Source organism: Pezoporus flaviventris, unplaced genomic scaffold (genome assembly GCF_033815535.1).
Source record: "Pezoporus flaviventris isolate CSIRO_AGI_PZ_B2104156 unplaced genomic scaffold, CSIRO_AGI_Pfla_v1 ptg000003l, whole genome shotgun sequence".
Taxonomy (NCBI): domain Eukaryota; kingdom Metazoa; phylum Chordata; class Aves; order Psittaciformes; family Psittacidae; genus Pezoporus; species Pezoporus flaviventris.
The window spans coordinates 4,454,793-4,479,490 of NW_026892551.1; the positions used below are offsets into that span (position 1 = coordinate 4,454,793).

Sequence of the window (24,698 nt, forward strand, 5' to 3'; positions counted from 1 at the left end):
TAGGTTATATTTTCTGAAATTAGAACCTAATGTGTTGTGAGAAAAATAGGTAAAAAAAAAGTAGAACACTGCAGGTTTATTTTTGCAATGAATTCTTGCTAGATTTATATTTGCTATTTATTCTGTATAATTTTGTATTTTTTTTTCAATTGACAAGAAAAGAAAAAGCTTATTCCTGGCTGCCTTTCAAGCAAATCAAGGAACTGCTCTCTATCAATGAGAAAGAAATAAAGAGGGTTTTTTAATGTCTTTTTCTTAAAAGAAAGACATTCCTTCTTGTAAAGAAGGAAGCAACTCCTGCATGCACAAGTTTAAAATTGTTTGGGAAATAAACACAACGATTCTCACTCTTGTCATATGGACAGAAGCATCTTGTCCAGAGTGCAGTAATTCCATTCAATTTTTGTGCATGAATGACATGGTGCCAAAACACAAATTCTGACCTGCATTTATATTCCTCTAAGTAAATCTTTTTGTAAACTGACTATGCATGAACTGGTTTTCTTTTCTAATTTGTATTTGTAGAGCTGAAGATCAGTGTCATTAGTACATATCCACCTATGTATGCTAAACTTCTCATTGAAGTCCTGATAAACTCGAAAGTTATTGTTTAGTTCACCTTACTGTTGATATCTTACCTATTTGTATATACAAATATGAGTTCTTCATATTGTTTGTACATACCTTTCTGAGAGAAAATTTCCTATACTGCATACAAAATTCAGATTCTCATTTCTTTCAAATCTGCATAGAGTTAATGACCTTGATGGTGCTAGACTAATTTGTGTAATTTGAGGATCTGACCACATGTTGTTTCTGTTAGCGAATCAACTTCCTCATTAAGATTTTTGAGGTGTTGTAAATTTGCTATGGAAGTAAAAAAAATCAAAATTTCAGTTCAGTTAGAGAACAAGTATTATTTCCGCTTCCTATGACTGTGAATAATTTAGTTCAGAAAACCTTTGTATTTAGGAGGATTAGGAAGAGTAACTGGTATAGCAACAATAAAATGTATTTGTCTTATGGCTGTCATTATTCCAGATAAGTAAACAGAATGCTAAATACTATTTCTGCAGGTAAGGGTGAGACAAAAGGGCAAATGCAGCTACATAAACTTTACGTTAACTTAATTATCTAAATAACAGTTATTTTTAGCTGTCCTTGCATATTCAAGATATGTGAATGGGCTTCATAGGGGTGTCATGCAACTTACGGAAACCCATGCACTGATCTAGATGAGCAACTGGAACCTTGGTGGGGTGGCTTAGAGCATCAAAATGACACTAGATATCTGCATTTAAGCAATTTACTTTTCAAAAAAACCCAAACAAACCAGGTAACTTCTTTATCTGAAGTTAAGATTCAGTGAAAATCAAATTCAGTCAATGGAAGTGATACTAGAAAACTGAGTATTAAATCAGACCCTCTAACATTGTTCGTTGTAGGATTTTAAGAGATCTCAAATTAGTACAGAGGAAAAATACCCAACAAAACCACAGAACAAAATGGTTCATGGTACTTGATAACAGAGTTTACTGTTTCAGTTTTTTTCATTTCAGTAGTTATTTCCACTAGTAAAAAATGGGAGTAAAAATAATACCCTGCAATTGGCAAGATGAAGGGACATGATGATTCAGGCCCTCAAGCTTTGATTTAAGAGAAGTAGCTTCAGACTAAAGACAGTTGCCACATGCACAGATGTCACTTTGCTTAGCTGCTAACAGTTATTTGGCAGAATGTTGAGGACAACTGTGTGGCAAAATAGTCTTTGTTGTAGTCTCAAAGCATCAGAAAGAAGAGTGATCTAAATTAATGTCAAATCAACTCAGTTATACAGCTGTATCAGAGCCTCACTCAGCAGAATTAAAGTGAGCTTTAGCTTTTAGCTTTCCCTTAGCAGGGAGATTCACATCATTCACATGTAAGGGCAACTGTACTCTGTGGCAGTCTGCAACTCTGCAAGTGGTTTTGCAGTATCTAGGAATCACTAGAATGTGGCACGTTATCTACTTTCCCATCATCTGCCTCTACTGGGCTGTCATGTAGTGAAAGCTTGCAGGATGAGGAGGGAGGGGTCTGGCTATAGCCTCCCCTCTTAATAACGTCCTCAGACAGTGATTTTTCCAGCTATGAGGAAACTTTATATTGCCAGAACAAAAAGGAATGAGAATATGGCCTTATGTGATTATTCTCCAGGTGAATAGTATCAGTATCTGCTGATAAAAACAAAATCATGTCATAAGAAAAGTATAATGTACCAAAAAAAAAAGCAATATCTGATTCTAACAGTTCCTTGGAACATTTTCATCATAACTACTAGAAATGTATCCTTAATGTTATTTGTGTTTGCAGAAAGTTGGAAGGGATATTCAGAAATGTTTCCTTAATACCCTTGTCTCTTTTTAATTTTTTTCTGATGGCAAGGCACAGTTAAGTGGTCTGATACAATTCACTTAGCTAGAATAACAGAGGTTGGAAGGCAAAGCGTGTTTGACAGTTTGCAACTAAATGGATATATTTTTCTCCTAACAGCACAATAGCTTAATTGAGTGTGATGAGTACTTCACCAACCACACTGGTGTATATGGCAGCTATGTTATCATTGTTAGGGTACCTCAAGTTAACCAACACTACCATTTTTCCCCTCACATCTGAGTGAAGAAATTACATTCCATAACACTATAGACCTGTTCCCTAAATAAACAGATATTAAAGCAATTTATTGCATTTTTTAAAACTTTTTTAAACTTTTAAACTTTATAAAAGTTAAATGTATTTTTCTTTCTTTTTCTTGCTATTTTCTTTTTCTGCTATAGGTATTTGTCATACAGACTTTTAGTACCAGTACTTAAATATACATTACTTGCAGCGATGCTTCTCCAAGCTTCTAAACAGCTTGAAATACACCAAAACAAAACCAAACCCCCCAAAACCCCCTTCCATCAAAACCCGCAAATTTACACATAAATTAAAGTATTTGTTTATTCAATATTAGTCCAAGATTTTCACACATTATTCTCCACTGGAATGACAGATCAACCTTTCTGTAACCACATTCCAGGCTGGAAATGAGTTCATCGTTTTATCAATGATGAGTCTAAACCAGAGGTTTTTCACCTGTAGTCACTTTTTCTTGATTGTAATTTAAGGATCAAGTTTTGGCCACTCTTTCCATGACAAAAAAGTCCCCAGTATGACCCAAAACAAGGGGTGTTTACAATGTGCAACTTATTTGTATTTACTTAGTAGAGATTACTAACTGTATAGTATGCTAAACTGAAAAGGTAAATTTGTCTGGGATATCAAACCACCTTATAATGATCCACTTCTGGTGTGTTAATAAAAAAGGGGTATTTATCACAAGTAAAACATTATTTCACATTTTAAAGTAATAGTGCCAAGGGAAAACATGCAGACTGAATCTCATCAGAAAGGATTCTGGGTTATCATTCTGAGAACGCCATTATCTACAGAAGTAAACTTTATTAGCCACACCAACACAATCTGTAAGTTTCACAGAGGTGCACTGAAATCATTATGAGGAAAAGAAAACCCAGTCAAGCACTTGTCTTAATTCAAAAGATCAGCTGAAAAACTTCGCATTTCTCTTCTCTTCTCTTGTGCTCCCCAGCACAGAATGCTTTCATTTCCATTAATGAATTTCCTGCTCAGCTGTAGACGGACCTCTGGCAGTACAATCCACTGTGGCAACTGAAACCTACTCCATGGTGAGGTTTTGCAGAGTTTGCATTGCCTTAAGTGGTCACTTCCTCTGGGACTTAATGTTTGGTGCACCCTGTTGGATTTGAGACAGAGAAGATGGATCTACTACAGGCCCTGCATTAGAAGTCAAAAGACCTGTCCCTGTTTGACTTTCTGAAGCTTATGGTATTCTTGATCATGTTCAACAGTTGGTATCAAATCTTTTTATTCCTTGAAACAGGAGAAAATTGTAGCTGGAATAAATATAGGGAAGTTAATTGCCATACTGAAAAGATACAGCATTGTTTTTTCTGCACATTTCCTAACAATTAGCTTTGGCTTTTTGACATAACAGAACAAATTCTTAAGAGCCACAGTTTAATGGATAGCAGCTAACCTCAAGGAAGAAAGTAAAACACCAGATTCTGTTCAGCTCTATGAAAGCAAGATGTGAAGAACTTTATTTATTCAGGTTCACCAATATGGAGTGCAAGTACATGTGCACAGCACATTTCATGAAGCATTTACCAAAGTTTTGTGTTTTAAGACATGAACTTCAAGATATTCACAGTATGTATGTTTCTCCTATTACTGCTGGAAGGACTGATTCTGCTCCTGCTATTACTTTTATTTTTGCAATGGAATGATGGAACACAGAAAAGAAAAATTTGGTTTCGTATTTCAAGGAGAAATGTTATTTATTGTAACTTCAGCTGTTTACCTTTGTAGATCAATTCATCAAGATTATTTCGAGGTGAATTGTTTTACAAGTTAAGAATTTTTTAAATTCTTCCAGTTGTAACTAGTTACCAAAGAAACTACAGGAGAATAGTACTTAATTGTTCAAACAGAAAGAAGTCTGAAACCTTTTACATACATATAAATCTGATGGAATGTTAGCATAGACTTGCACTTTAAACTGTAAAATAGATTTTGCTACATCGTAAAAGTTACTGTTATTTTTATTTTTGCATTTTTTTAACTTCAGAGCCAACATAACACTTTCATAATGAAACATATTTGGGTGAAATACATATTAAATGGTTCCATACTAAGAAATAAAAAAAAAATCTCATGAATATGATCTGATACACTACCCTCCCTCCCCCATTTTTACGTGCTGAATATGTGCAGTGTGCTGTTAAAAAAGTTCTTTTCCTGGTCAAGGAGACCAAATAAGATAAATTCTTCTGTGCCCTTGTTATATGCACTTTATGGGAAGTAGAATGTTATGGATTCCCATCCCTGTGGTGCAGTATGTTCACGTAGTTCATATTTAATATAATTGTCTAAGTTCAGACTTAATTAAATGCATGGCATTCTTAACAGAAAGGATTGACCTAACAATCCATCTATGCAATCATGTTCTTTTGTGAATGGAAGGTTGTTGCAACTGCGCTTTTTAAAAAGATCCTGTGTGACAAATATCTTTTGAATATGCTAGATCAGACCCCAAAGGTCCCCTCACATTGTTACAAAACTTGGTAAGTTGCAAGAGTCCACACTACCAGTGCTGGGCTAGTTTATGGACATCCAGACACCCTGGATCTTTGGGTAACAAAGAGGAGAGTAAAAAACCCTCTAATGTCATGTGTTACAAGGAAGAGTTTTTGAGAACAGTTAAAGATTTAGATTGCTCTTTTCATCTGGCCTGAGGTGTTCAATATTTCACAGCACTGTATCATATGATTTAAAGAAGAATGTAAAACATTAAGAAATCAGAATTGTAGTATTTAAATGCCACTATTCACAGAAGGTAAGTAATTCCTTAAGGTATTATGAAATGATTAAGATACGGAGATTTTAACTGCCTCATATGTTATGTATTTTTAAGTAATGTATCACTTCAGGAGAGATGGGGAGGAGGTACTGTTGCTATCAATTGACCACTCATGCATTAAGATTTCCTGAAGGGAATGTGCTGAGGATAGCTATCTTAATGCTGCCATACATGATATTATGAAGGCTGAATCATGTTCTATAGATTCTAAAGCAATTGTTTATTATAGGATGAAATCTGTCACTGCTCTAAGCACTGAAGTGTCATCTGAAGACAACTGGACTTCTTGCATTATTATTTTTATTCATAAGAATGACCACAGAACAAACTGAATCTTCATTATTTCATATATAAAAGCAAACTTGTAAAGAAAATGATGCCTCCTTAATTTTTGATTCATGTTGTGATCCAAAGGCCATTAAAGCTAAGGAATGGTTTCTTTTACATCTGGAGTTACGCATCATCATCCTCATCCTAGATGATTGGTTTGTCTGTGCAGATGTATATAGTAAAAAGTGTACAAAAACTTAGGGATGCTGATGTACCAAGTTTTTGCTGTCACTATTCTTTATATAAGGCCAAACTATATGTTAACTTCACAAAAATTATTCCAAAGATTCCTGTGACACTGTCTCCTTAAAAAGTGGAAAGTATGTTTCTTTCCCCCCCCTCATTTTTTCTAACAGCTAAGTATGTAATGAAGATCACAATATAGGTTATAAAGGTCAATATCAATAGTAAACACTTAAAATATGTTTGAATGCTAATAAAACCTTCTTCACTAGGAAGGGTAGTGCAGCACTGAAATGTGTTACTCAGAGTATCCATGGGACTGTAGTCTCCAGGAGATTTTCAGGACTTTGCTGTACAAAGTCACAGCTGGTCTAGAGAAAGCAATTGCCCTGCTCAAAACAGAGGATTGGACTAGACAGCTTCCAGAGGTCCCTTCCAGGCAAAGTATTTGCCGTTCTAATACAGTGCTACAAAAGAATATCGAGGGCAAAGTAGAAGAGTGTTTCTCTTCTATACGTAGGCTTCCTGATTGTGAAGTTCAGGAAACCGGTGATGCTCATCAAACACTGTTGTAAAATAAAGGATATTCAGCTAACTTCTGTAAGATACAGAGAAGTGGTAATATCAATGCTGCATTAAATCAAAGAGTATTTCTCTACTGTTAGTAAGAATGCATGTGAAATGTAGTTACCTAAGTTTATTGTTAAAACTTTTTTTACATAACTGATGATTTCAAATTTCTAAATAAAATGCTGAAACTATCTGAAACCCTTGAAGACTAATCCATTTCTGTACTAGTCAAATGAATGAACCTTGTTTGCTTGACATACTACTGCTGTAGCTCTTCACACATTTCAAAGATAACAATAATCTTTTTCAGAATATCTTTCAGTCTTTAACAGTTCTTACCTTATATATTCTATTTTTCACAAGGCCAAATTATTACTCAGTATATGATTATTTTACATTTTAAATTAAAAATATTTTTTCATAAAATTATACTTTAAATCTTTCAAATTATGAAGCAGCAGTTAGAGCAAGATCCCATCTAAATGTGACTGATGTACTCAGATCAGGATCTATTTGATATAAATAGATTTTGATTGTTACAAATTTTATGACAATTTGCTTACCTCTACAGTCAGGGATTTGGAACAGCTGTTGGTTTGTGGTTTTTTTTCAATTTGCTGGCAGCAGTAACCTCACAGAGAACTGCTACTCCTAAAAAATCTCCCTAGTAAAATAGCATTTAGAATCACTAAACCTAGCAAATTATCCTAAAAATATAATTCTTTCAGTTTGTTGATGTACACTCAGATATTTTCTTCCTCAACTTAATTTTTCACTTAGCTAGGAGAAGATTTGTAACTGGATCAATGGAATTTTTAAATAGTATGAAATTTTTAGACTTTAATGATTGAAGTAAGAATACTTAATTCCAATAAACACATAATAACAGATGTGTATAATAATAATTTGTTACACATTGATTATCATCACATCAGTTAATTGTCTTGGTTATTATCTTTTGGGTTATGAACGTCTGCAGGTAACACTGTGTCACTTTCTCTTCCCATCAAAAATCTAAGAATGTCAACTGTTTCAGAAAGATGACTTAGAAAACTTACTAATTTCTTACAATGGGACTACTTAAAAGGACATATTTATCCACATATATTTTTCTGAAATGGGTATCTCTTTGGTTTTCATTACACTTCAGATAATCTCAGAAAATAGAGAAGGTATGGCAATATTAATGCTCAGCAGAGGAAAGCACTGCTGTAATTGCAGTGCTTCTTGCTAATGTTAATTAGTAATCCATCTTTTCACAGTCTTTGCATGGTATTTTATCTATTACATGAAACCAGATACTTCCATACAGATTTAGAGGAAAAAATGCATGCAATGACATTTTCTATTTTCTTATACTCTTCTCTAGGTATGTACTTTAGTAATTCTTGGAGACCAGATACTAAATGGATCTTTGGTTTGGCCTAGGATGACTGTTAGTTATATGCATAGCTCATAATATGCACTTGTGTAGGATCACCATGGAAACCAATTTTCTCAGAAATACCTATAACTACGAGTGCTTTCTTGACATTTTTCAATGGAATCTTTTTAATAGAAATTCCTCATAATTTCCATTCTTATGTATTATCTTAAGCTTGTAAATAAAGCATCTGCAAGATTGTACAAACCTGGATGTGTTTCTACCAGAGAACTTACTTAGCTACTTCAGGAGGAAGTGAAAAATTCAGATGATCAAAGTAATCGCAGAGGATCATCTGTAAAAATTTAATGAAGTAACTGCTACTTTAAGCTTAAATACAGACAGAAGAGTTCAAAAGGTTTTTGTGTAAATGGACACAAAAATGCTTCTTACTCCTACAATTTGAAAGTAGAAAATTAGACACTAGGAATGTAGTTATTCAATATTAATGTCAAGCAAAATTGATTAACTACATATGAAAATACACTCCTATAAACACTTTCTTCCCACATAAATTTTTTTTTCAGACAGGAAAGTCCTAAACAGCTATGGAAAATAATTCAGCTAATTCACAGGCATACATACTATTCTGTTAGCACTGATTTGAGTCCTTGGTCTCACTTCTAATAGGAAGATCCAAGAGAGGACTGAAAAATGTAAACATTGTTTTAATCAAAACAGCTGTAGAAAACCCAACCCAAACAAAAAAAGACCCATACAAGCCCCACACCCCAAAACCAAGATACAAATCAAAAAAGTCATTAAGAAAACAAAAAAAAAGGTAAAAAGGTACAAAAATTTCAAGTACTGATCCACTGCTCTCTGCATAGCCTGTCAGTATTTCTCTTCAACATCTGTTTTGCTTCTTTTTTTTTTTCTCCTTTTTACTTTCTTCTTCTTTTCTTTCTTTTTTCTTTTTTCCTTTTTTTCTTACTGAAATATATGTATAACTTTGTGGCACAAATAAATTTAGGTTGTGAGGCTTTTAGGTGGCATAATTCTAGGTGTTGCTCACTACTGGACAATGTCAGTATTTATTCAGGGCTTTAAAAACAAACATATGTCTAAGCTCCTAATAAACATACTAGTGTACAACTCCTTACTTAGTGTATTTTCTCTTTTGTGGTAAAAACATCACAATACAAACAAGGTGTTGGTTGATGAGAAACTTAACATGAGCCAGCCCAGAAAGCCAACCGTATCCTGGGCTGCATCAAAAGGAGCGTGACCAGCGGGTCGAAGGAGGTGATCCTGACCCTCCACTCTACTCTCGTGAGACCTCACTTGGAGTATTGTGCGCAGTTCTGGTGTCCTCACCATAAAAAGGACATGGTACTGTTGGAATGAGTCCAGAGGAGGGCCACGAGGATGATCAGGGGACTGGAGCACCTCCCGTATGAAGACAGGCTGAGAAAGTTGGGTCTGTTCAGCCTGGAGAAGAGAAGGCTGCATGGAGACCTCATAGCAGCCTTCTAGTATCTGAAGGGGACTATAAGGGTGCTGGAGAGGGACTCTTCATTAAGGACTGTAGTGATAGGACAAGGGGTAATGGGTTCAAACTTAAACAAGGGAAGTTTAGATTGGATGTAAGGAAGAAGTTCTTTAAGGGTGGTGAGGTACTGGAATAGGTTGCCCAAGGAAGTTGTGAATGCTCCATCCTTGGCAGTGTTCAAGGCCAGGTGGGAGAGAACCTTGGGTGATATGGTTTAGTGGGAGTTGTCCCTGCCCATGGCAGTGGTGTTGGAACTTGATGATCTTAAGGTCCTTTCCAGCCCTAACTATTCTATGATTTTATGGTTCTACAGTTTATATGGAGAGGGGAAAAAGGAAAGGAATTACAGCTCAGTCTGCCTTGGAAGTTTTCATCAAAGTTCAGCCTGGTGGAAAAATTGTGTTTTCAAGACCCTCAGTATTTAAAACAGGAAGACATTTTCTTTTTTCCTTCTTTCTTCATTTTTTTTCCAAAATAATACCATTTCTTTTTTCTGTTGAACACAGTTTTCAATAATTAAATGTTTCAGTTTGTCAGACTGTTTTGAGATTACTCACCTCTAATTTTTCATAAAATTTGTAAGATGGGAGCCTATGATTTTATTTTGCTTTTTTTTCAGTTGAAAAAGTTTATTCATTTAGCAACACCTTCTGTTACATCTTTACAATTTTCTGTCTATCTTGATTTCTGGAAAACTTAGCCACAATAAAATGAGAGGAGTGTAGGAAATACAGACTGCAAGATGGCAGAGTACTGGGGTGGCTCTGATACAAGTTCAGTATCTGTAACCACCAAAATTGGATTCCTTTCCTTTCCTACCACTCATCAACACATTTTCCTAGAACCTCAGTTTCCAAACAGTGGAAAGACAATACTTTGTGCTATTAAAATGAAGGGCTACTTCTGTTCATATGCATATTGGATTGCCTCAAATATGTTAGGTTATAGTGGAAGCAAAGATAATCTTTCTTTCTAAGAAGAAATCACAAGAAAGAAAAAAATGTCTTAAGGGCTTTCCAATCTGGAAATCTAAGCTTCTAAACAGGAAAAGTTTAAAAAAAGAAGCAAACATAAGAAATTACAGAACTGAGAGAAATTACATCATCTATGAATAGGAGTTTTTAATACTATTATTTTTTGCTACCATGTTATCATCTTAGATGTTAAATGCCCTCCCAAGCCCTCTTAAATGTCTCTAAAGCACCCAGAAACCTATAAATGTTCTGTAGCTAGTATAGGACATTAGCTGTCAGTGCCTAGTGCTGTATATTACTGCGCATATCTATATTTATGTATATATATTTTAAGGAGGAAGTTCTTTACTGTGATGGTGATGAGGCACTGGAATGGGTTGCCCAGGAAAGTTGTGAATGCTCCATCCCAGCGGTGTTTAAGGTCAGGTTGGACAGAGCCCTGGGTGACATGGTTTAGTGGGAGGTGTCCCTGCCTACGGCAGGGGGGTTGGAACTAGATGATCTTAAGGTCCTTTCCAACCCTAACTATCTATCATTTATGATATATGCACTACACTGATCCAGAAAACCCACAGGGAATAGAACTTGAGCAAGTGCAGGACCAGGGCTTGCCATTTTGATGTATTAAGGAAGTAATAAGGATTTTCTATTACTGAAGTGCAGTCATTGAGAATTTAAGGAGTAAATGTACTAAATTTCCATGACTATTAGCATTTTCCAATAACACTAGTCAAATTCTTATTAATTCATGCTGGAAAAGACATTGTAGAGACTAGATAATAAAGAAACATTTTATTAAAGACTTACTTTAGGTAAAATGTGCTTTTTAATATATATGGAATAAAAGTCACTCTGAAATGATAGCGTGAGTGAGTCCTTTGTTTTCCTTCACCTCTGTATAGTCATTGTAGCCACATGAATGTGGGAGAAAGAGGAAAAAAAAAAACCAGTATTTGGTGCTTGTTCCTCTTGACTTGTAGAGCTGAATAGGAAAAGCAAGGAGGCAATATACTTATATTGAGTTCTTTATTTTCCAAGTCCCTGTGACAAAACTAACCTAAATGACCAAGGCAGTAAAAGCATTACTCATTCTGTTTTCTAAATGTCTACAGAGACGTTTTCTTATAGCTTATAGCAAATACAAGGGGGGAAAAAAAACCAAAAAAAAAACCAAAAAAAAAACAAGAAAAAAAAAAGGCTACTAGCTTACTGTAGGATCTGTCAGGCAAATGACAGTTTGTCTGGTTTATGGAAAAGATACCATTATAAGATTTGAATTCAGAGTTCCAAACCCAAAAATGTTAATCAGTCTCCCAGAGCTGTGTCAGCTGTGCATTATCAATGAATAAACTGTGCCTTCATAGACTTCAATTATCATAAGGTTTTTGTATTACATAAAGGTACATTTGCAGATTGAAAATTAAATAGCATAAATCTAGAATGCCATTTCTTACTTATTTCAGACAAAACTCAGTAACAATTCCATTGTTTAAAATATGTTTGTTTGTGTTTGCCCAGGCACATAACACATTATTTGTGTATCTGGTCATCCGCAGATGTGAAAGAGAGTGAGGTTCATGCTCCATGATAGAATCTGGATTCTTCAGCAATTAATCACAGGGTTTTTTCATTCAAGTTACAGGAAAGCTTAAGGTATGGCAAAGCACCTGTACAGTACTGAACTATCTTAAGATCTTAAGTGTGATCACATTTACATTAGTAACAACGAAGAACACATTTTGCTATTTACTTATTTGAAGGAAAAAAAAAACAGATGTTTATAAGAAATAAATGATCATGAACAAAGATAGGGATCTAAGAGATATATATGCATAGCTAGAATTGCAGAATCATAGAATCATAGAATAGTGTTGGAAAGGACCTTAATATCATCTAGTTCTAACCACCCTGCCATGGGCAGGGACACCTCACACTACACCATGATACATGTATGCAGAAACATATATGAAAGTATAAAAATTAAACATAAATAAATCCTTGAAAACCTTTACTAAAGCATTAGGGGTATTTTGTTGTTGTTGAGGCAGAACAATAAGATATCCAAATGCCAGATACCAGCAGAACAAAATTAGCAGTTTTGCAAAAATGGGACTTTTTCATAGTTGTTCATGAACTGACTGTGATTAAAGAAGACTGCTTTTACAAAGAAAACAGATGGGCAAGAAATAGTAATACATCCTGTTTATTCAAAATCAGAAAGGCCTCAGCTAAATTACTGTTGTCAGGTTTGTACAATGTACTTGGAGAAAAAATTAGAACAGCTGAAGAAAGACCAGAGGATATCAAAGAGATGATCAGTGTCTAGAAAATATAGGTCCTCTGAAAAGATTTAATGAACAGGGACTGTTTGTCCTAATGAAGAAAGAATCATGGAAGGAGCAAGGTGATATTATTTTTAATACCTAAAAGTATGATACAGAGAGGTGTTGTGGTTTAAACCCAGTCATGCAGCTCGTTCACTCACTCCCCCCTTCTTGCCCTCCCCCTACTACCAGAGGGACGGAGAGGAGAATCAAAAAGAATGCAACTCCCACAGGTTGAGATAAGAACAGTTTAGTAACTAAGGTATAACACAAATCAGTACTGCTACCACCAATAATAATAATGATAAAGGAAATAATAAGGGAAGAGAATACAACATCTCAGCACCAGCTGATGGATGACTTGCCCCACTCCACCCGACTGAGCACCGACCGATACCTCGTCCAATCCCGCAGTGCCCTAGCCCTTCCAGGTAACTCTCAGTTACATCCTGGGCATGACGTGCTGTGGTATGGAATACTTCTTTCTTTGGTCAGTTTGGGTCAGGTGTCCTGTTTCTGCTTCCTCCTGGCTTCCCCTCCTCCCTGGCAGAGCATGAGGCTCAGAAAAGTCCTTGGCCAGACCAGACATTTGAGCATTATCAACTCTGTTCCTAGGCCAAAAGTCAAAAACACAGCAATGCACTATCTACTAAGGAGAAAAAATGACTGCTACTGCTGAACCCAGGACAAGAGGAAAGGAAAAATTTTTAAGGTACAAAAGAACTAATGGCCTTAAAACTTAAAAGGGAAAAATTAGGTTAGATGTAACTAAAAATCCCAATGGAACCATGTAATAAAAATAGTAGAATATTTAAACACACTGACAGACTGCTAAATCTCTTACGAGGGTCTTTAAATGAAGCTGGATGAGCATCTGTCAAAAACGTTGTGAGTACAATTAATGCATCCTTGTAGCAGGGATTTCACTTCAGCTCTAAGATTCCAAAATCAATGCATAGTACACTGTTATTACAGGAGGAGGGAATTCATGTTTTCCTTGTGGGAGAAGACTTTTAATCCATGTCTTAGGACATTGTTACCTCTTTGAATCACTTTCAAAAGCAAGATAGAAAATTCATTAGCAGGTGTATTGTACTCCATTTAATTTTATCTTTTCATGGAGTTGTTAAACTAGAGTATTGTTCATAGTAACCAGCACCAGCTGGGATGGATTTTTTTTAAGCCTCAGAATATCCCCTGACAAATGAGAAGTTGGAGCTAAAACTTGTGCTGCACAGAAATATGTACATGTACATAGGAACTGTCATGTACATAGTATTACTGTCTCTTTTTTAATTAAAATTCACCAGTTTCAGAAGTTCTGTCTTTTTATATATAATGACATTCCCTTCATCTACCACTACTCAGAGGAGCACTGAGATGAGGCATCAGGTTAATTTATGCTTCATGAGAAATTAATTGAAATAATCTATTCTAGAAATGGAAATATCAAGGGTAATTGAAAAGGTCTAAATCTATTAATAAGTAACTGAAATTATCTTGTTTGAGGTCCTTGTGAGTGGTGGGAATGATATTTTGGTTATATAAGTTTTTTTTTCCCTTCTAGCATAGTTATTCCTTGCTTGCTTTGAAAACATTTTAGAAACCACAGCTATCAAGTATCCCCCATACTCATTTTGGTGACACTGAATTAATAGTGTTTCTGGTATTTGTCTTTAATTATTAGATACTTGTGCCACCATAATTATGATGTTTTCCTGGAAAGATATATTTTTTTAAAGGGTTTGTTTTTTTGTTATGCATTAGTATAAAGGAATTTTTTATCACCACTAATGATTCTTGGACTTTGTGTCATTAGCGTATTCTTCTTAAAAGTGGTGAATGCTAAAGGTTATGTACTGTTTAGAATAAATTCTGTGATAATCAGCAGTATTTTGTCCCAAAAGGAAAACTCATACAGAGTGTATTTATTGGAACGGAAATATAAAGCTTTGATGTAAGTCTGTTTCAGAAGTGAAAAAGAAGCTAAACCAGACACAATGGTTTGTACAGACTGTGTGTTTCCAAATCTTTTTGACACTCTGTCCAGAAGAATCAACCAGGCAACCAAGTGGATTTGGAGGAGATTTCCTAAGTAATTTTAAAAAGTAACATGTTTTCTTAATTCATCAACTGTTATTAAATTAGTGTTCTCCCTTAACTGTCACCTCAGGTTTAATTCAAGCATAATTCTACAGTTATATCTAACCACAGGGCATGTATTCACAAAAAACATTTAAAATGCCTTTTTCTTTTGCAGATGTTCTCTGTGTATTATTCCACATTACAATTTTTCTTTTAATATTGTAGAACGGCAGTCCTATTAAGAAGATAACGTTTAATAGTGTAAGTTACCTCTTTAGCTTAGAAACCATCTAGTATACCAAATAGATGGAAATGTCTTTCTCGTTCAAAGCAAGTGCTGTTATAACAACTTTCCCTCTAAATGGAAATGAGTGAAGATTTAAAGAAATTTGTATGTGTGTGTAAAAAAATTTGTAAAATATGCACAAGCATTCATGCGTGCATCCATACACATACACATCTATACACTCTTTTGTCCCTGATGCCTTTTTAAACATATCACATCCCATTCCCGTTCTTCAGGTCATGTCTGAAAGCACATTTGCCATTATGGCTCAAAAAGATTTTAAGCCTGTCACTTTTATTTGTGATGAATAAGCACCCCATTTTTTTTGGTGGATTTAAACATTCATATTTTGAAGAAATCCAGTCAGCATACAAGCCACTGGACAAACACGGCTCTTCCTCTTTCTTTCTCATTCTCAAAAACCCAGGAAACCTTACCAGATTAAGAGATAAGAGATTGAATACTCACATCTGCTAGTTCTTCCAGTTACTTTACATTCTGAAACAATGAAATGTTCTGTAAATAACATTATACTGAGCATGTACTCCCAGTAGGAACACTCATACACACAACACATACGCATGTGGATGTATGCAGTCATGTATATATACATACATATATGTATATACACACACATGGCAAAACCAGACAGGCACACTCAGCACCCACACACAAGCAAGATCAATGGCCTCATCCTATTTCCCTCCCTGGCTGATTAGGGTGATTAGGGTGAAGGTCTGTTAGTGGGAAATATATATGTGCAGGTGTACATGTGTGCAATGTGGATCCCTCCGGCAGCTGGGCTCAAGGCACTGGGTCTGACTAGTAGCTGCTCCTGGATGCCAATCTTCCCAGTCTGCAGCAATTGGACATACAAGCCCCTGAGGCCACCACTGGTGCAGAAGCACACATATGCCAGATCCCCCAGTAGCTGGCCATGGACACACAGTCAGTCCTGTACGTCATCCTGGATCCTCCCCAGGTGCCTCATTCCTAAACACACACACATACGTGTGTTTCACAAATGAGGACCCAGACCCCAGAGTCTCTCTGTCAGCTGGATGGGACACCCCTGGTCCCTCCAGCAGCCAACTCACATTTACAGACATGGCTGTAATGGTGTAACACACCCCTGGGTGCCAGGCCGCTTCACCTGCTCACTGGCTAGACCAGCTTGATCTTCACTAGTGCTCACACATTGGTTCACACACATTCACTCATTCCAGTTCCTGGCAGCAGACACCAGTCTGTCAAGATAGTGTATCACCTAAAAGAGAGCTAGACATCCAGGGGAAAAAAAAACCCAAACATTCAGAGAATAGAGAACATCAGGTTTGTGACCACCTGAGGAACGTGAAAATAATTAACACAATGGGACCTGATGAGATTCATCCCAGAATCCTGAGGGAATTTGCTGATGTAGTTGCCAAGCACTCTCTATCATACTTCAAAAGTCCTAGCAGTCAGGTGAAGTCCCTGGTGACTGGAAAAAGGGAAATGTTGCACCCATTTTTAAAAAGGATAGGAGGACCCTGGGAGCTACCGACTTGTCAGCCTCCCCTCTGTGCCCAGGAAAATCATGGAACAGATCTTCCTAGAAGCTATGCTAAGTCGCATGGAGCACACTGAGGTGACTTGAGACAGACAGCATGGCTTCACCAAGGGCAAGTTCTGTCTGTCCAATCTCGTGGCCTTCTGTGATGGACTGACTACATTAGTGGACAAGGGAAGAACTGCAGACATTGTTTATCTGGAATTCTATGAGACCTTTGACATGCTCTGCCAAAGCATCCTTCTTTAAATTGCCAAGATATGGATTTGATGGATGGACTGTTTAGTGGATGAGGAATTGGTTGGGTGGTCACATCTAGATGGTTGTGATCAACAACTCAATGTCCAGAGGGAGATTGGTGACAACTAGCGCACCCCAGGAGTGCCTACGGGGACCAGTACAGTTTAGTATCTTCATCAAGTATATAGTGGGATGAAGTGAACCCTCAGCATGTCCACAGATGACAGCAAGCTGAGTGGTGGGGTTGAAGCACCTGAAGGACAGGATGCCATCCAAAGGCACCTGGAAAAGCTGGAGAAGTGGGACCATGTGAAGCTCATGAGGTTCAACAAGGTCAAGTATAAGGTACCACACCTGGGATGGGGAAACCCCCAGTATTAATAGAGGCTTGGGGTTGAAGAGATTAAAAGTAGGTCTATGGGGAAGTGCTTGTAAGTGTTTGTTGATTAAAAATGGTGTGAGCTGGTAATATGTGTTTGTAACGTAGAAAGCCAACTGTCCTGGGTTCAGCAGTAGCAGTCATGTTTCTCCTCCTTGGTAGCTGGTGCAGTGCAGTGTTTTGACTTTCGGCTCGGGAACAGAGCTGATAGAGATGTTTTGGTTTGGCCAAGGACTTTGTGAGCCTCATGCTCTGCCAGGGAGGAGGGGAAGCTGGGAGGAAGCAGAGACAGGACACCTGACCCAAACTGACCAAAGAGGTATTCCATACCACAGCACGTCATGCCCAGGAGGTAACTGGGAGTTGGCCGGAAGGGCTGGGAGACTGCAGGGTTGGAGGAGGTATCGGTCGGAGCTTGTTCGGGCTTGGGGGGCGAGTTATCGGTCAGCGGGTGGTGAGGTGTTGTATTCTGTTCCCTTGTTATTTCCTTTATCATTATTATCATTGGTGGTATCAGTAGTGATTTGTGTTATACCTTAGTTACTAAACTGTTCTTATCTCAACCCGTGGGAGTTGCATTCTTTTGATTCTCCTCTCCGTCCCTCCGAGAGCAGGGGGAGGGCAAGAAAGGGGGGGAAGTGAGCGAACGAATTACCTGACTGGGTTTAAACCACGACACCAACTCTGTGTTGGGCTGCTTCAAAAGAAGTGTACCAGCAGATCAAGGGAGGTGATCATGCCCCTCTAGTCTTCTGTGGTAAGACTCTACCTGGAATATTGAGTACCAAGGTTCCCAACAACATAAGAAGGACTTGGACCTGTTGGAGCAAGTCCAGATGAGGGCTATAACAGTTATCAGAAGGCTGGAGTACCTCTTGTGTGGAAGAAGGGCTGAGGGAGTTGGACTTGTTCAGCCTGGAGAAGAGAAGGCTATGGGGAGACCTTGGTGCAGCCTTTCAGTACTTAAAACTGTTAAGTTACTTAGAGTTGTCATGGTTTAAACCCAGCCAGACATCTTGTTCACTCACACCCCCCCTTCTTGCCCTCCCCCTACTCCCAGAGGGACAGAGAGGAGACTAGAAAAGAACGCAACTCCCACAGGTTGAGATAAGAACAGTTTAGAAACTAAGGTATAACACAAATCACTACTGCTACCACCAATAATAATAATGATAAAGGAAATAACAAGGGAAGAGAATATAACACCTCTCCACCAGCTGACCAATAACTCGCACCCCCCAGCCCAACCAAGCACTGACCAATACTTCCACCAACCCTGCAGACTACCAGCCCTTCTGGGTAGCTCCCAGTTACATCCTGGGCATGACGTGCTGTGGTATGGAATACCTCTTTCTTTGGTCAGTTTGGGTCAGGTGTCCTGTCTCTGCTTCCTCCTGGCTTCCCCTCCTCCCTGGCAGAGTATGAGGCTCACAAAGTCCTTGGCCAAACCAAAACATCATTGTTATCAGCTCTGTTCCCGAGCCGAAAGTCAAAACACAGCGCTGCACCAGCTACCAAGAAGGAGAAAAATGACTGCTACTGCTGAACCCATGACATTATCCACCCCTTATTCCATACCATTCACGTCATGCTCAGATCCCACATTTTCAATATACCATCACTATTATCTTATGCATGCACCAGTCCCTATAAAGCTGCTAAATCCATTTGGTCCATGATGTCAGGCTCCATCTCTTGTAACAGTCTTCCAGAGCAGGAGAGACTGTGTGCAGTGTTCACACTCGTGAATAACCTGGGCAATAGTGTCCATTGCTAAGTCCACCCCTCGATCATGAGTCCATTTCTATGTTGCATCTCTGCCCTGATGGCCTGAAGTGCCATGGGCCCACCAGGCTCAAAATAATTCACTGTCCCCTTAAGCAGTTTCTGCAGCTTGTTGCTGGGGACTCCATACAGCTGCCTTCCATTTCCGGCGCTTCGAAAGCACTGGAGGGGCCCTGTGGACTAGATACTTGCCCATACTGTCCCACACACCCTGCCATTCATGACTGTCCAGCCTTGGGGAAAATCTCCTGTCCCTCCTATATCGTCGTCTAACCCCAGACAAGACCCAAACCTGACTCTGCTTAACTTTTGAGACCAGACAAAATGGTCGTGGGTAAAACACACTCTGTGTGTGTGCCAACATGCTGATCCCCATTACAATCAGCAGGCAGGTCCCAAGGATACCCAAAGGCCATTCAAAACCTTCAGAACTCTCAGTTGATGCTGCTGTACTTGTCACTGGGGCTGGTGTAGCTGCTGTGCTTGCCGGCTCTCCCACCACCAGCTTCTCCTTTTCCGAGTCCAGCTCTTCCTCCTCTGCCTTGCTGGGAAATGCTGCGTGGTCTCCTGCATCCTCCTGGGGCTCGGCAGGCGGCTTCCAGAGAATGCTTTCGGCTCCTCTGCTGCCTTCTCCCTCTGCTCGGCAGCCGCCTCCTTCCGCTCCTCGACCACCCCGACCTCCTCCACCGGCAGCCGTCCCCTCGCGGCCTCCAGCCCCGCTCCCGCCGCCGCTTGGTTCCCGGGGCTGCTCTCCTGAGCCGCTTCAGCAGCCGCCGGCTCCCGGGGCCGCTCCCCCTCGGCTCCCCGCGGCCTCACCAAGACGGAGGCGAGGGCAAGGGCCAGGCCGGTGAAGAGCAGCCGGACGGCCAGGTACAAGTCTACGGTCACGTCCGTCCCGCCCTGCTCCTGGAGCCCGCCCTTATTACAGGTCATTACCATAAAGTACAGTGAGACAAGAACCTTAGCCCAAGCCCCGCACTTGATAAACACTAACACAGCAAATACCGGCTCTAAGTAAGTAACAACATTCTGAAACTGTGAGATCAAGAGGAACAGCTCTGAGACCCATTAAATCAGCATTGTGTCAAGTGACTATTAATCCAGTCAGATCTGTCGTTATCTCAACCCCTCATGCCCCACGCTGGGTGCCAAAAAAGAACTGTCGTGGTTTAAACCCAGCCAGACAACTCGTTCACTCACTGCCCCCCTTCTTTCCCTCCCCCTACTCCCAGAGGGACAGAGAGGAGAATCGAAAAGAAAGCAACTCCCACAGGTTGAGATAAGAACAGTTTAGTAACTAAGGTATAACACAGATCACTACTGCTACTACCAATAATAACAATGATAAAGGAAAGAACAAGGGAAGAGAATACATCACCTCACCACCAGCCAACCAATAACTCACCCCCCCCCAAGCCCAACCAAGCACCGACCGATACCTCCTCCAACCGAGCAGACTACCAACCCTTCTGGGTAGCTCCCAGTTACATCCTGGGCATGACGTGCTGTGGTATGGAATACCTCTTTGGCTAGCTTGGGTCAGGTGTCCTGTCTCTGCTTCCTCCCGGCTTCCCCTCCTCCCTGGCAGAGCATGAGGCTCACAAAGTCTTTGGCCAGACCAAAACATCATTGTTATCAGCTCTGTTCCTGAGCTGAAAGTCAAAACACTGCACTGCACCAGCTACCAAGAAGGAGAAAAATGACTGCTACTGCTGAACCCAGGACATAAGTAAGATGGGGACAAAATGTTTTGCAGAGCCTATTGTAACAGGAAAGCAGGTAATGTTTTTAAACTAAAATATGATAGATTTAGACTACATATAAGGAAGAATTTTTTATTGAATGTGGTGAAATAGCAGAACAGATTGCCCAGATAGGTGGTAAATATTCTATCCCTGGAAACAGCAGCAACTTAGTTAACTTTTACAGGCAATTATATCTATGTACTAAGCCATGCCTAGGAATACAGTATTTAAATAAACTCTCTGTCTCCCAGTAGAAATATGAAGATTCATCTCAACTGCCTTTTTACAAAGGAAAATATTAATGCTTATAAGCTTCTGGTGAAAATACATAAATTGAACAAAGAAAGAACATACTGTCTTGGAAGTGAACATCAAGCTCATATTGACATCACTTAAAAAAAACCAAACATAATTAGACAAAATTTTCATTTAAGATGTGAAGAACTTCAAAGCTATGCTTTTAATGACAGAAACAAAGATCAGCAGTTCTAGGTTAAAGTCATATTGCATATTGCTGGCACTGCACATTCAAAGGCGGGGGGGGGGGGGGGGGCGAGAAGTAGTTGAATTATTGTTCAAGCTTTCTTACTTGTGTTCCTAGTCTTATTCTTCTTTTCCCCAGGATGTATTTATAAAATCTTGATTTTTTTTTTGTCCACATTGTCACAAGTGTTGTGTCTTTTGCAGCAGTAACGTAACATTGAAAAGTCTTAATCCTGTATCTTTAAATTTACAGGTAGAAGAGCAAAAGCAGATCTGACCTCAGGACACACTTATCTTTGGGGTTCAGTTTCAGGTTCCTTTTGATCATGGCACTATAAACCTGTCATTTCTGTCTGTCATTTTATAAGCTACTTAAATCTTCATATCATAGGTAATATAAAAATTATTTGTTGATAATCAGATTGATCAATTCTATTTCAATGTCCAGAAGTTAATATTTATGTATAAACCCTGTGCAACTCACAGTACCTTAGATTTAAATCTCATTATTCTCTTGAGGGCAATGGCATGACTACATTCCTCATCTTACAACTGGCAAAAGAAAGAGATATAAATGAATGGGATTCAACCCAGGCTGGCTTTGTGGTTGAGAGAGAGACACATTGTTCCTTCACAATGTAGACATTTAGGAGTAAATCAGATGAATCTGCTCTAGAAAAAAGGTTTTCTCTAGTGATTATAATGGGTGACCAGGTGATGTAGACAGCTTTATCATTGCTGACCAAAGCTGTAGGTGAGGGAAACCTCCCAGTGAGCTCTTAGGACTATTTCAAGTTCACAGAAGATGTCTTGCAAAAGGAATTCAGTGTAGGTCCATCAGGTCTTATTTGTAGAAATTCTTTCCTGAAAAAAGAATTGTCCTGACAGTCTAAAAGTATAGCATTTACAGGATTTGGAGGGTGAAGACTGAGAGTATATTGCTGGGAGGTAAAAAGGCTTTCTATCACTTTATTGAATTTTTTTCCTCCATGTAATTATTTTCATACCTCAGATTAGTCATTAAGTCACTGGTGTCTTGATCAATTGATCAAATGTATTTTATTGTTATTTATATTAAAAGGAAAAATAAAGTACCAGCCTAAAAAATATCCATGAATAAAACTCTTCAAACTTATTTTGAAATTTTTATGTTTCCTATTAATGAATCAGTTTATAGACTTCCCTCTCCTTATTTATCATCATAAATTTTTCTTTCTATACTAATTATCTGCAAAGTGTACCAATTACTTAAAGCATTTCCATTTGCCATGTTTCCAAACTGTAACTGTAAAACACTGATTTTAATCTATTAAGTCTTCTTTTACTTCGCAGCATTTTAGCGCAAGTAGAGAAAAATAAGTTGTTTTTAAAGCCGAAGTGTTTCGTTGGCTTAATTCTGTACAGCTTTTCATCAAATGTAATTATTTTTGTGTATGTACACAGAGTACAAAACAATTTTAAACAAATATTTATCATCCAATTTGCATGACTGCACAATGACCTAGAAAACAAGGAATCAGGACTGTGATGTTCATGAGATTCTTCTCCCAAATACAAAGTGTTTTGGGAGACAGACCATCGACTGGGGGTTTGTTTTCCTTTCTAAATGTAGTAATTCCTGTGCTGAGACAAAACTTTTGAATATCAAATACAATATGTTGCAACATGTACAAAATAAATTCAAGCAAAATACCTTTTGTGAATACAGTGCAATATATATTACTCAAAATTAAAATCTGAATTAAACAGTTAAGACTGGCTTAATGTATAAAGCTCAGGCTCAGCTAAATTATTGAGCCTGTCTTAACTCATGAGACTCTTATTGTAAGGATAAGGAAACCAAATACTTGATATTAAAGTTTTAAATATCTTAATATCTTCATCCCAAACTGACTATAGCATTGGAGAGAAGGAATGTAAGGGTATGCATACATATCTCGAAGCCTTTATAAATAGGAATGTATAGATACTTTCAAATTTCTGTCTCTTCATAAGCTACATGTAGCTGTTGCATTTTATATATAATAGGTAACTTTTGATTCTAATTTAGGCATTATATAAAAATGGAAAATATAAACCATAGATTTTTCTATTAAAAAATAAATTAACATTCAAAAAAAACCAAACAAAAAAACCTTGTGACACAGAAACAGGAGAAATAGCAGCAATGCTACTAAAAAGCGCAGAAGCCTAGGACCATATGTTTAAATGAATTAATTCTTTATACCAGGAGCAGATAACAAATTATAGAAATACATGTGTTTATTAGACATGGTAAATTATTTTCTCCTTTTTGTATATTATTATCCAAACTTCCTATCCAGTGAGTGTAATCTATCACATAAAGGGCAAATCATGCAGTTATATTCACAGAGTTGTAACTGCTTTGTCTAATTCAGGCAAGATCAAAAGGCAAAACCACACACAGAAATAAGAAGAGGTCAAACGGAGAGGAAAATTATATAAAAAATTGTCTCCCTTTCTTTGTGTAGGAGCACATTTCTTACCCTTCAGAACAATTCCCTTGCTAAGAGTAGGTGAGGAAAAGTGAGTCAGACAAAGCTGAAAGAAAAAAGACCCTGCCAAATGATACATGTACCTGTTCTCGAAGTTGTGACTGATCCAAGGGAAAATCATTACTTAGTAATTGACACCTGAAGCTTTGTACATTTCAAGTAAATTATCTGAACTCCTCCTTTAAGTGAAAACACAGAGCAAAGGCTAGGGGCTGTGAGACAAGAACAGCAAAGTTACTAATGCTTCAGTGGCCGAAGGTGAGCTGCAGGGCATGATATAGGGACATTCACTCTGCATGTCATAGCATTGTCTTTGCTTCAGTAGGCAGGGTATGTGTAACTTCGAAAAACAACGTGAGATATTTTGCAGCGTTATGTATTGTTATTTAGTCTATAAATTTCAGCCTTCAAACTTTTATTGGTTTTGCATTTCTCATAGCTGTCTAAATTCCAAGCCCCTTCCTCCAGACCTTACCAGAAATGACTTGTTGCATTATCAAAACAGCATAATCTTTTTTATACAAAAGAATAAATCATAACAAGGTATCTATTTTTTATTGTATTATGCAGATAAGAGGACTTGAAAGTCAGGACAAGAAAGAATATAAATGAATGCTAATATGTGTAGATAACAAAAGTAAAAAAGCTCTATATACAAGTTTTAGATTACTATTGATAATATAAAAAATTGACCCCCTCAAAAAAAAACCCAAACCAACAAAACAGCATTTAAAACTTTATCTCCACAATGATTCTGTGCAAGTGTGTCAATTGACCAAAGACAATAAATTGACAAATTTATTCCTTATCTGAGGAATTTCCAAATACTCTCAGTTCTGGACAGGTATT

The 24,698-nt window shown here is 37.9% G+C and overlaps 1 protein-coding gene across 2 annotated transcripts in view; it reads left to right on the forward strand.

The window, feature by feature from the left end:
* LOC133265055 (uncharacterized) overlaps positions 1-24,698 on the forward strand; it is a 947,336-nt gene that overhangs the window by 317,183 nt on the left and 605,455 nt on the right. The gene's annotated exons all lie outside the window — the stretch shown is intronic.